Source organism: Notamacropus eugenii, chromosome 1 (assembly GCF_028372415.1).
Source record: "Notamacropus eugenii isolate mMacEug1 chromosome 1, mMacEug1.pri_v2, whole genome shotgun sequence".
Classification (NCBI taxonomy): Eukaryota; Metazoa; Chordata; class Mammalia; order Diprotodontia; family Macropodidae; genus Notamacropus; species Notamacropus eugenii.
Window position 1 is genome coordinate 697,238,571 of NC_092872.1, and position 14,111 is coordinate 697,252,681.

The window sequence follows — 14,111 nt, forward strand, 5'->3', positions numbered from 1 at the left end:
TCATATGTGTTTGCTAAGTTAAATTGTGATCTTTCTGGAAGTTCCAAACTCAGTCAATAAACATTTTATACTATGCACTAGGCACTATGCTAAGCTCTGAGGACACAAGAAAGGTAAAAGACAGTCCCTGCTCTCAAGGAGCTCACAATCTAATGAGGAAGACAATATGTAAACAACTGTGAACAATATGTAAACAACTGTGAACAAACCAAGCTATATACAGGATAAACTGGAAGTGCTTAACAGAGGGAAGGCTCTAGAGCAAAGAGGAATTGGAAAAGGCTTCTCATAGGAGGTGGATTTTTATCTGGGACATGAAGGAAGCCAGGGAAGCTGCCTGGAGAAGCCCAAAGTGAAGTACCACCAGTAAGGATTTGGCCAAGGTTGAATAGAAAGGCAACAGTAATTCCCGTTTTCAGAGGGCTTCAGGGTTTACAAAACCCTTTTCTCACAACAACCCTATGAGGTAGGCAGTATAAATACTAGTACTCTCATTTTACAGATGAGGAAATGGTGGCCAAGTTTTCCCATATAGGAAGTGGCAAATACCTGCTTCCATATCTGATGTCCTTTGCCCAAAATCTGCTGCTTCGTGCATCCTGCCATTCATGCATTGTGATACTTATTTTCTCAAGTGACAAAACAGGCTAGCATCTTTTCCCAGCCACTTTTAAATCTTCTTGGTTGTTGTACGTTTTCGTATTTGTGAAATGTGGAAAGTACTGGAGGTCCCTAGAGAAAAGAGTGGGCATCCTGCTGTTCCCACATGAGTGGGGTACACAGGTGTTGGAAGAGGCCAAGGGTAATGAGGAGGCAGAATAAGGCTGAGGACCAGGACCAAGCCAACTTCCATGTGACATTCAGCAGATAATCAGTCAATCAGTAAACATTTACTATGTGCCACACCTTGGGCTAAGTTCTGGGGATACAAAATGAGGCAAAAGACAGTGTTTGCCCTCAAGGCTAATAATGCAATGGGGAACTCAATGTATAAATAATATATATATATGTACAAACAAGCTACATATGGAATAAATAGGAAATAATTAAAAGAAAGAAAGCACTGGAATTAAGAGAGTAGCATGATATATTGACCAAAGTGCTGGATTTAGAGTCAGAAGACCTGTGTTTGAATCCTGACACTGTGATTTTGGGAAGGTCACTTCCACTCTCAAGGACTATTTCCTCAATAGTAAAACAAGGCGATTGAAGTGGATTATCTTTAAAATCCCTTTCCAACCCAAATTATATGATTAGAAAATCTTTTCTAAGATCAGAAGTTAATGGCTGGTACTTTGCTTACTATAGACTAAATTAGTAGAGGTTTGACAAGGAAATCTAGCACTCTGAGCAAATCCATTTGTACAGAAGGGGGAGACTGAGACAGGAACATGTAATGATCTTCAGTGTCCCATGTGGAATGGATTCCTAGGGGATGAGCAAGAAATGTGCCTCAGTTCTGTGGCATTGTGTTGGTTCAGTGGTGGAGACAGACAGCCCCAGAAGAGGGGCATTCTAGTCTTTGGGTGGTGCTTCTCACCTTAGTGTGCTAACATGGGGCCTTTTCCCCCCAGGTGGTCCTCTGTGCATTTCAAAGAGGAGAAAGTCCTGTCTTAGTGATAGCTCTCTAAAATGCAGTGGAATCTAGCTGGGCCTCAGGCAGAAATACTCAGGTGACTTGCTAAACAAATTACACTTTCACATTTCTTTACCTTCTCTCTCCAAAGAACTAACAGTTAAAGAAGACATTAAGCACCTTGTCTCTGCCACTTACTACTTGTGAGATCTTGGGAAAATCATTTAACTTTTTTGGGGGATTGGAGTAGATGACCTCCGGCATCCCTTCTAGATTTAAATCCCATGATCCTATGCCAGCTATAGTGGGTCTCTGCTTTCTACCTTGTCTCCTAAATCAAAGAGCACCCCTTGGGCCACCAGTTCTGCACAGCTCACCATTGTGCCAAGAGCTCCTGCAGGTACCACCATCTGTCCCTCCCTGGCCACAGACACAGCCAGCACATTTACTTTTCCTTTGAGGATGCAGAGACCTAACAGCAGCTGCTCAGATTCATCAGCAGGCAGCACCACCTGGTAGGTGCAAGCTTTGCAACTTCTCAAATTCTGTCTTTCTATAGGCTTTTATAAGATTGTGGGGAAAATGTGGCCCAGTTAACTTGACCTAACCTTTCCGTCTTCCACACAAAAGTCAGGAAGAGCCATCAGATTTTAAAGATAAATTACTCATGAAAAAAATAATCCCTAAATGCCATGGCAGCAGCAGCAGCAGCAGCAGCAGCAGCAGCAGCAGCAGCAGCAGCAGCTCAGGCACAACTGTTTGGATCTCCTGATACAAATAAAAGATGAGACAAATTGCTTCCTCAGCTTGTCTTCTTGAGGTACCCAGAGGAGAATGGCTTTTCTTTTGCTTAAAGCACCAGGGCTTATGAGCCAGATCTGTAAGTCTCTTTCCCTTTTTTCCCAGTCTGGTTTCTGGGGCTACAGGGCAGGTCCCCTGAATGGTCTGTGGCAGCCCATTTTACAGAATTATTGTGAGACCATCTCATTCATTTTCTATCTTGTTTTCAATTTGGGAAGAATGTATCCAATAAGGCTAAAGGAATATGCTAAAAAGGAATAGGAAAGTTAGTGACTCTATTTGGAGTTTTCTTGGAAAAAATACTGGAATGGTTTGCCATTTCCTTCTGCAGCTCATTTTACAGATGAAGAAACTGAGGAAAACAGGGTGAAGTGACTTGCTCAGGGGGTCATATAGCTAGGAAGTGTCTGAGGCCAGATTTGAACTTGGGAAGATAAAGTCTTCCTGCCCTGAAGGGTGGGTGTTAGATCCATTGTGCCACCTGAGTCATCATTCTTAGTATCTAGTACAGTACTAACTGAACTGAACCTAATCGAGCCTGTCCTGTCTTAGTGAACACGGCTTCCCTTCACTTCTTGAACTACTTGCTGCCCTGATCTGCTCTCCCTATTTCCGTACTATTCCCAATTTCCTCTCCCACCTATGTGCTTTGCTCACTTGTTCACACCTCCGTGCCAGATTCCTTCCTTTTGATTTTTTAAAATTAATTTTTTTATTCTGAGCTTAACACCCCCTTCCCAAGCATGAGTATTTCCAGATACAAAGTAGAACATAAAAGAGGATTATACATGAAACTGTGAATCTCTGTTATGTACAGCTTGCTTTTAAAAGAGTATTTCAATTCAACACGGCCTTTTCAAAACTATTTTGCTTGTCTGTGTTTCCTTCTGTTCTCTTCTGTGCATCTAAAAAAGGTTTCAGTGGATCTCTTTTTATATCACTATTGCTAATCTCATTGCTTCTAACCCCCTCCCCCCACTCTTGTAACGAATAACCAAGCAAAACAAATCTGTACAAGTGCCGTTTGTGAAAACGTATGTCTTTCGGCAACTTGAATCTATCACCTTTCTGTCAAGAGGTTGGTAACATGTCTTCTCATTCCCTCCCGCTCTGAAAAGCTTTTACTTCCTCCAGGACGCTGCCAGGGATCCACCTCATTGGTGAAATCTTCTCCATTCCCTCTAGTTTTAAATGGCATCTTGTTATGTGGATCTTTCCCTCTTATGCACCTACCACATTTTAATTTGTAGTATAGATTTGTAGTATAAGTATATACCTGCCTTTTCTTCCCTATTCAGGGAATATATATATCTTCATATCTTTCTCAGTGCCCATCTAGCAGGGAATGTTGCACATAGTAGGCATTTAAATGGTTTTGAATGAACTTGATGCACGTGATGAATCCTTATGATATGCTTATAACTTTCTCTGGTTTGGTTGACACAGAACAATAATAAGAAACATACATAAGTAATGCATTGTACAAGGTTGAGATGACTCATGGCCCTGGTCCTCAAAGATCTTGGAGTTTAATGGGTACCTTCTAGTCTAGACACAGCCACCCAATTCTGCCTTCATCCCTTGGGAGATGCTTTCTAAAGATGAAGTGATATGGAGGCATGGTCATCTTTCCTTATCTGTGGCTTTATAGCACCTGGTTTGTTTTCACATCAGCTGGTTGCTAATGGTCTTGTTAGGGGGAGAGAGCTCTCTGGAGAAACCAAAGGTGCCGTCTTCCTTTCACCCCAGCCCTTTATAAAAACCAAAACTATAAAAACCTCTGAGACAGAAGAGGCCAAGTGATAAAATGATAAATCTATAGCAACATCTCTTTTTTTTTTTCCATTTTATTCCTTCTTCCCTTCCCCAGACCACAGGGTGACCAGCTCAGAGAGGTTTCAGAGCAACTTTAGAAGCCATGGCAGGGGGTGGGGAGGGGGGTGAGCATCTTGGAATCTGAACTTAGGAGGGAAAAAAGCAGTCTTTCAGAAAAAGGAATATTCTCTTCAGGATGGACCACACATTCTTTTTCTTCTGAAGTTACATGAAAGGAGACATCAAAATAGGAATTAAATCTCTGCCCCCCCCTTTAAGAATTAGCTAAAAGGTTAATCTAACTGAGAATAATAGAGTGACTTGTTTTTGCATTTCTTGAATAGAAGAATAAAATCAAATGCCAAATGCATTCTGGACAGCCTTACTCCAAGGGAAGAAAGCGGGTGACACATGGTACCTTGCATTTATGGTCTCTGTACTAATAGAAAAGTCTGTGTGCAAATGAGTGTGTAGGTGGTTAAGGGAATTTATGCTCTAAAATGAGACATCCCTTATAATTTGCAGTGGCTGAGAGGTGCACTTCTGAACAGCACCACGCATCAGCAATCCATCAATCCTATCTAAATTGGCAGCAGTTTCTAATCAACTGACATGCCAGCTAGTTACATATTATTGCTTTCAGAAACAGATGGCAGCTGTGGGGGGAAAAAAGTAAATTGTAAAATTTCTCAAAAAAATGTGCTGAAGCCCTTTGCTTAGAAAACCCAATTCTTCCCAAATAGTACAATGCCCTAGCCTGGCTTTCTGCCACACAAAGAAAGTCATGCATAATCTGCTCTCATTTTGATTTTCCATTTGAAATAAGGAAAATATGATGAAAGGCAAAACATGGGATACCCAGGTGCTTATCACAGGATTTAGAGCTGAAAAGGAACCTTCAAGATAATGACTTAGTATAACCTTTTCATTTTGCAGATGAGGAAACTGAGGCTCACAAAGAATAAATGACCTTCTCAAGATAGAAAAGCACAGAGACTTCAAACCGTCTGACACCCAAGTCAATGCTTTTTTACTACTCCATGATGCCTTTCATATGACCTCCAAGGCAGGAACCTAGGTGAATTCTGATTTGGTCAATCACTCCTTGTGCTGTGAGCCTAATCCTTTCCACCCAATGTCTTCTAGAGCAGAGGTTCTTAATTTTCTGTTATGAACCCGTCTGACAGTGTGGTGAAACCTACTGACCCCTTTTCAGAATAATTGTTAAATGTTAAGTGCATGAAATAAAACATAGAATTACAAAGGAATCTAATTATATTGAAATATGGTTATCCAAATGTTAAAAAATATAGTTCAGAGACCCCAAGTTAAGAGCCCCTCTATATTTTCTGATATCAGCTGCTGCTCTGTTTTGCTGCACAGTCATCCATCCATCCATCCATCCATCCATCCATCCATCCATCCATCTATCCATCCGTTCACCTTGTTAAGCCTCTATTATGTGCCAGGTACTCTGCTAAGGGGAATACAAATGTAATAGATAAAACAATCCCTACTTCTCTTATGGGTGAGGGAAGACAACACGGAAAGATATAAGTATATGTTATGACATTGATATACTTTATCCTGGGCTAAGCTTCCCTTCAGCACAATCTTAATCCTCCCACAATCTGCACAGGACCTTCACGATGCAAAATGCCACAGGCGCCCCAGAGACAGAAAAGTGTAGAAGCAGTAACATACTTCTTTTCCCATCATGCTCTTCCAAGCTTCCTTGCACTTTTATAGCATTGATATTTCTTGTTGCTATGAGTTACCAGAGGTTGTAAAGGCTTTTAAATTAGATCTATGTGCTAAGACAGACTGTCTTCTGGGGACCAGCCACCTCTTTAGCCAAAAATGCTACAACTGCGGCTAAGCAAAGCTTCCAGGTGGCAGTGACAGGTATGGAGTGAGGAAGAGGAGAAAAATGAAAGGAAGGGAGGAGAGTGAGAGAAAACACCAAAATGCTCAGCTGTTCAGAATGCCACCAGAAATTGCTCTCATTGCCATCCACCAGAGGTATTCATTCAAATACTTCTTAATTAATTGTGTTTTGCATTGTATGTGTTATGTACTAAGAGAGATATGAAGGTAAATAAAACATGGCCCCTGCCTTCAAGGAGTTGACAATCTACTATGGATGACAAGACCAATGCTCAGATCAATACAATGTATGTGGTAAATTCTGAAGAAGGAAACAAAATACTGAAGACAGAAGTTATCATCTTTCCCCCCAGTCTCACCCCTCTTCTGGACTTCTCTATTTCTACTGAGGAATTCTGAGCCATCGCCAGTTGTGTCACTGGACACTGATGACTCCAGAGGAGAGAGGGAGTCTGATGACTGCACAGCGCTGCCTCCCTTAGATCTAATTCATAAGTGCGTCAAGACATTACTCTCATGACGTCATTGAACCTTTTGGAGAATGAAGGAGAAACAACAATTTCTATTAAAGGCATCACCATCCTTCTAGTCACTCAGGACTGCAAACTTGGCATCATCTTTTGAACTCCTCATTCTCATTAACTTGCTCAGTCCCTAGCCAATCAGTTAACAAGTCTCACAGCCAGTGGCTTCCCCCTTAACTCTAGGATTTAACACAGACTCCTCTGGTTTGACATTTAATTCACAATGTGGCTCCAGGTTACCTTTCCTAAACATTACTCATCACTTTCTTATGAACTTCTGAGTCCCACAGCACTACCCTATCCTCATACAACAATATTCCATCACCATGTACAGAGGTTGTACAAACTATTTAATCTATATCTGGAATGTGCACCCTTCTTGTCTCTGCCTTTTAGAATTCCTAGCTTCCTTCAAGGCTCAACTCCCATGTGAAAGTCTTTCCCAATTTCCCTGGCTTCTACTCTTCCAATTACATAATTTTGACATGGTTTCATTTTGCGACATCAGTGGTGGTCATATAGATGTGCCTCAGTTGTCATTAAGCTGACTCAGTAGTCTGACTTGGACCGGATGAAACCAGAAGGAGCTGATCTCCACACATTTTGTAAGGTGTCAGTTGCATGCTGGATTTTATGCCATACATATGCATGTATCATTGCTTTGTGGTTTTTGTGGGTTCAGTTTTGTGGTTTTTAAGATTAGATATATTACAGGGAAATGTGTAATATGTGGCTGTTAAAGAGCACATGTTAAAGTCTGTTAGAAACTGTGTAGCAGTTGTTGGGGGAGAAGAGGAAATCAAGAGTTTTAAAGATCATTCAAGGCCATAATGAAACAGGGTGACTCCCACTATCAAAGAACATAGAAAAGTGAGGTTAAAATGAAAAACAATGCTCAGAATTGACAAAGGGTTACTGTAAAACAGCCTAAATAAAGACCTGGAAGCTGGCAGGGTGGTTATTGATTCCTATACTATTCAGCATAGACTAATTGAAATTGGAAGAAGAGTGAGAAGACCAATAAAAAAAAAACCTACTAACTTTTGCCATGAAAGGAAAAAACCAACCAAACAACACTTGACACGGGCAAGGAAATACAAAGACTGGACTACTGAGAACTGAACAAGTCATTTTTACAGATGAAATTCACTTTTTAATTCAAGTCTATACCAAAAAAGTTGTCAGATTTTCAGATAAGATGTGTTCATCTTTATCAGACTGTAAATGTCTACCAAAAAGCTGTTTGGGGGATTTTTTTCTTAACTTCCGATGATTCTGGAAGTCTTGTTCCCATTAAAGAAATAATGAGCTCTGATAAACTGATATATTGAGAAACAGCAAGAATGTTTCTCAGTTACAGAATTCCCAGCTAGAGATACAACATGATCTTGTCCATACTATACATCTTGAAAGGAGAAGAAAAATATCCAAGATAAAAGAGATAGAGGTGTTTTAATAGGTTAAAAACTAGTCTAATTTAAACCTTCTCAAAAACCTGTGAATTATAATCAAAGTTAGATTTGGAAAAATGAACTGTCAAAGATATTTCATATCCAATATGATAAAGTATGGTTTCTTGATGCGTAAAAATCTTGTGAACAAAACACCAAATTGTTTAAAACAAATGATTGCTACTCAAGGAGAACATTTTGCTTATTAAAAGTTTAAGATGTAGAAAAGTTGTAAGGTTATTATATATTAATCAATTTCATAATATAAGCTCCTTGTTTTTGACTTTGTATCCCTAGCACCTTGCATAGTGCCTAGCACATAGTAGGCACTTAATAAAGACTTGATCAAAGCAACTAAATATGGCAAATTCCATTGCATCCTCACACTGATTAACACAGAATTAACAGTGTTCTGGGATGTGATTTGAGAATCTCAGTGCCTCTATAACTTCTAAGTTAATATAATAAAATCCAAGGAAAATCTTGTCAAGTCAAATTCTGGAAACCACTGTTGAAGGCAATGGATCAGTAAGCCAATAAACATTAATTGCCTACTTCGTGCCAGGCATGTGTTAAGCACTGGTCACTAATCTTTAGGGGTGGGGAACCTGCGGCCTCAAAGTCACATGCAGCCCTCTGAATCCAAACTTCAGTCATGAAGGACAGAGAGGGCCATGTGTGGCCTCGAGGCTGCAGGTTCCCCACCTTTATTCTAAGTGCTGGGTCACCCTTCACTCAAGGCTGACCCATTGACTGCCTTCTAATCTTGTTATATATTTCTAGTGATGGATAGGGGTGGCTCCTAAGTAGTCATAGAGAGCATAACTCATAGCTTAAGATGTGAATTTGTCCAGTGTACTTTTTTTTCATTTGTGCAACTTACAAATGAGAACCATAAAGTTTTGTTTTTTTTTTTTGCTGGGAGGGTGACGCTTGTCTTTCTAATTTACACTGTTTCTTTATGTTTTGCTTGGCCTTGCACTTTCAACCTGATAAAGCTGGAGAATAAGACAGCTGGTAGCATGTTTTGTCTTCATTAAATTATTTATCATCAGTGATGGCTTTGAAGATACCGATACAGCAGGATGCTAAGTGCCATCATCTGACTATGGATGAAAATTCTATAAGGAAGCATTCCCCAAACTCTGTGAAGGATTTACAATAAGTTCTGCTGGCCCTTGAGAGCAACTGAGAGTTGGAGGTAGCAAGCTGCGACCAGAGTTGCTCCTAGTCTAAGTTTTGGGAGTCTAGAAGCTGAAGTGATACCAAGGGAAGGACCCAAGTGTGTGGCTGTAGATCAATCACAGCTGAGAATTTGGACTGGAATAGGAGAAGGCAGATGCAGCCAGTATCTGTGGGTAGCAGCCCACCCCCCTCAACCACTCTCCTTTCTCTGCCTGAAAACTCTCCTGGGAATTCTTGCTATGTCTCCCACTTTCCTTGAGCTTCCTAACCTTGAATCTGATCACAGGCTGCCAGGCTTTTCATTTAGTGTTTCCTACTGCTTCATGAGGTACTGCCTCATCTTCCTCACATTCAAGTAGGTTCAACACAGCTATATTTGACTGAACAATAACAAAATACCACATTAAACTATGGGATTACAAATCAAGGAAGTAGCCTGGTATAGGGATAAAAACAGTAGATTTTGAGTCAAAGGGCCTGAATTCTAATCCTGACCCTATGTGCATGTTACTGAACTTGCCCAGACTTTGATGTTCCCCTCTATAAAATAAGGGGCTTGTCTACTAGACAATTCCAAGGTCCTTTCCAGCTCCAAATCCTTTCACAAGATATAATCAAATGCTAAAGTGTGTGGCACAGGCAGTTCCTGCTAAAGAAGGTAGGGAAAGGGAAGTATTGGAATAAGCTAAAACAGGAAATTAGATTGGACTTGGGAAGGGCCTTGAAGGATGGTGGGCATGCCGATATTTAGAGAAGGGTAGAGAGGGCTTGGAGTTGGTGGTTTTCTGATATTTGGGGCTGAAGCTGCAAATACTAATTATTCCAAATGACTTCAAAGACTGTTAGAAATGAGGTCACCAGCGGCTCCCCCAACCTTTAATTCTGTCCGTGGCTACATTACAACCAGTAGGGGGTGCCAGAGGATAAGTATTTCCATACGAAGGTCAAAAACTTTTCTTGTAAATGGAGCCCAGGTAAGTCTCTTGTATCACTAAAGAAAGCAAGAAAGTTGACCTGTTCACCTTTCCTCCCTTCCAGTATTTTGAGTCTAACATAATTCCACTTTTGATCCAATTTCAAAATAGCTCGTGTGTGCTCTTGTGGCCATTCACAACCTACAATCATCTGAGAGTCTTTGACACTCTAGCAGAATGGAATGGGAAATGAGGGAGTGATAAGGGTTCCTTATGGAAATATTCATGGGTCAGCAAGAAGGTTGAGAAAGTGTCCAAGGAGTCCACCACGCAGGGCCCAATTCAAGAGGGAGGGGGATATATTTTTAATTTCAATCACTATTCACTCTTCTCAATCAGGAAGAGGGACCAAAATGCTTTTGAAAACATAGGAAAGTTGGTCATTGTATTCTTTAGGGAAGCTGGAGTCAAGACAGACCTTTCATTTATTCTAAACTGTCATCTCATCAGTCTCCACTCTGCCTCAGTCTCCTGAGAAGCATAAATAGCAGAGGTCAACCTCACTACTGAAGTGCCTAGAGCTCTTCTGATTCAGCTTTTGGGAAGGGTGCTGACCTCTTCAGTGTTGATAGAAACCAGTGACTGGAGAACCATTTTCTCCTCTGACAATGAGGTGATTCAGAGTGCTCTTCTGAAAGACAGCCAAAGTCATCTCTCCCCAAATGGGGACAAAGAGCCTTAGAGTGGAAGGAATGTTGGGGCTGGCAAAGACTGAAGTACATCGAAGTACCTTTGCTTTTGGTTTTGGTTTTTCCCTCTTCAAGCTCTTTGGACCTACTACAATTCCATTTGGGAGTCTTTCATAAGCTTTTCTCAAGAAAATTCAAAATACAGTTAAGGATGTGGGCACTTGGCTCTAGGTAGTTTTAAGGGTTTTTTAAAGGGGATGTTGGGATATACTTGGCTTACTATATAAAAGTCCACAATTTGGGGATGGGAACGTTTTAGCAATATATGACCTAGGTTTGGAGTCAGGAAGACTTGCCTCAAACCAGTAACGTGACCCTGAACAAATCACTTAACCTCTGTTTGTCTCAGTTTCCTCACTGTAAAATGGGGGTAGCATTAGCACTAGCCTCCTAGGGTTTTTGGGAGGACCAAAGGAAATAATATTAGTAGGGTTCTCAGCATAGTGCCTGGCACATAGTAGGTACTTAATAAATGCTTATTTTCTCCCTTCCCCTGGGCTCTCAGAACAGTGCTCTGTGATGGATCACTCACCTGAGAAACACATTAGTTTTCCTTTTAGGTTTCTTCTCCTGTAAAAGGGAAACATGTTGGCAGGCAATGAGACAATATGGTACAGGGAAAGGGCAATGTCCTGAAAGACAGGTGATCTTGTCCTGTCTCCCTTCTGCTGCTGATTAGCTTTGTGACCTTTGGCAAGGCATACACTGTCTCTGAGTTTCAGCTATAAACCAGACATGAGATATAGATTTACTGCCAGAAGATAGGAGGCTACACGTGATCAGAGAGTTTTCCAGGGTTCCATATATCTCTATGAATTTATCTATGGATCATCCAAATGACAGAAAGAATTGAATGGAATGTACCTGATGGGATGTAGAGCTCGTTCGGAGTAGGGATTATTATTATTATTTTTATTTGTATTCCCAGAACTTAGTGTAGTGCCTGGCATACAGTAGGTGATTAATAAATGTTTTGTGATTAATTAAATAGAAGAGAAGTCAGTTTTTTTTAAAATAGAGAATGCATCCTAGATCTTATCTTTTACTATTTGTGTAACTTGGAATAAGAGCTTCTACCTCTGTAAGCCTCACTTTCTTCATCTGTAAATTGGGGGGGGGGGGTGTTGGACAACATAGAGGCTTTTAACCTTTTCGTGTGTGTCCCGGACCCTTTTGGCAGCCTGGTGATGGCTTTGGACCCCTTCTCAGAATCATGTTTTTAAATGCATAAAATAAAATATACAGGAGAAATAAAATATACAAAAAACCTAATTATATTGAAATTAAGATATATATATATATTTTACTAAGTTAATGAATCCCCTGGAATACAGTCACAGAACCCCTTGGGGGTGTCTGTGGACCATAGGTTAAGAATTCCTGGACTAGGTGAATTCTAAGATCCCATCCAACTCCAAATCCCATGGAATTTAAGAAACAAATTACATACTATATTCCCAGTGTTCCTGCCTCCAGTCCATCAATCCATTAGTCAATTGACAAATATTTACAAAGTGCCTATTAGGTAGTAGACACTGTGCTTGTCTCTGGGAAAATAAAAAAGCCAGTAATGAAACAACTCCTGCTCTTGAGGACCTTATATTCTATCCAGCAAAGACAACATGCTTGTTTAGGTTCCTATGAAATACTTACAAAATAGATAAGATTATCTTGGGGGAAGGCGTTAATATTTGGGGGGACCAGAAAAGGTTGCATGTAGATGATGATGCTTAAGCTGATCCTTTAAGGAAACCAGAGATTTCAGATGTAGCTGAGTCCCAGGCTTGGGATATAGCCTGTACAAATGCATGGAGATGGGAGATAGAGTATGTGAAGAACAGTAAGAAAGCCCATTTGTCCTTAGAATGGAGTAATGCCTAATGAGGCTGGAAAGGTAAATTGAGGCTAGGTTATGAAGGGCTTTAAAAGCCAAATAGAGGAGTTTATATTTGATTCTAGAGATAATAGGGAGTAGCTGGAATTTATTGAAGAAGGAAGTGTTATCGTCAGACTTTATGATAGGAAAGTCACTTTGGCAGCTGAGTAGAGGATGAATTAGAATGAGGAGAGACAGGGAGAACAATTAGGAGGCCAGAGTAATAGCCTAGTCCAGAGGAGATGAATTAGGGTGGAGAGTGGTGGGAGAATATGCATATGACAGACTTTGTGGAAGAAGAGATGACAAAATCTGGCGACTGGTTGTGTATGTGGAAGGAAGAGTGAAGAGTCAAGGATGACCCCGAAAGTAGAAATACATTTTCCTCAGTATACAGCAACAGTACAGCATTTATCCATAACTCCTGAAGCTATTGTCATCAAGTTATAATTAGTAAAGATTATGTTACAACTTTTATATCTCCTAACCAAGAGAACTCTTTTTTAAAGGCACCCCCCCCCCAGCTCTATTTCTTAAAGTCACTCTAGTTTTTAGTCCAATTTTGTACACTTTTTGTCTTTTTTGGCTTTAGTCAGTTTGAGCCTCGATGTTGTTGGTTAACTATGTACAATTCCTTTCACAGATGCTCCTCCTTGCATGTGTCAAGATAGCTTTTCTTTCTGGGGAAACCATGCCAGAGGTCAATGACTTTTAATGATGTTCCCACTTATAGCCATATAAAAGATCTTCCTGGAGACTGGCACCAGCTAAGCCTGGAATCCCTTCTGTAGAGGAGTATTGGATCTCAGCTCTTTGCCTGTCTTTATGTCAGTGTAGTTTGGTCAGAGGCTGATTTAGGATGTATAAATTTTCCTCTCTATTAAAAACTGTCAATCCAGGTTGGTTTGGCCTCTATATCTACTGGGGAATGTGGCAATCCCTTTGTACCTTAGCAGATGGCCCTTGAGAGTTGCTATGGGGGAACAGTTCATCATTCTCAGGTCAGCCTCTGATGAGCTGCTTTACATTGAGCTAGGTTGGTCCTTGGAGAATAGACACACAGGCTCTCCCTGCACCCTTTCCTGAAGCCTTTACAGCTTGCTAGTAGCAGCTGCTAGAACTTGTCCTCTATTGCCTTAGAATGCAGAGTTATCTCCATATCTCGATAAAACATTGGAGGAAGACTTGAGTGGAGCATGAATGCAGAGAGAGAAGGTAGGAGAATATGCTGAAGTGAGAGGAGCCTAGATTGGACCCAAAGGAAGACTTGACTGGGATAACAGGTGACATGGAGATAAACCATTGAACAAGGCTGTGTCATAAGACAGGAGAG

At 40.7% G+C, this 14,111-nt stretch overlaps 1 protein-coding gene across 1 annotated transcript in view; it reads right to left on the reverse strand.

Moving 5' to 3' along the window:
- The window catches only part of SMPD3 (sphingomyelin phosphodiesterase 3), a 254,762-nt gene that overhangs the window by 75,852 nt on the left and 164,799 nt on the right, over positions 1 to 14,111 (reverse strand). The window lies entirely within an intron of this gene.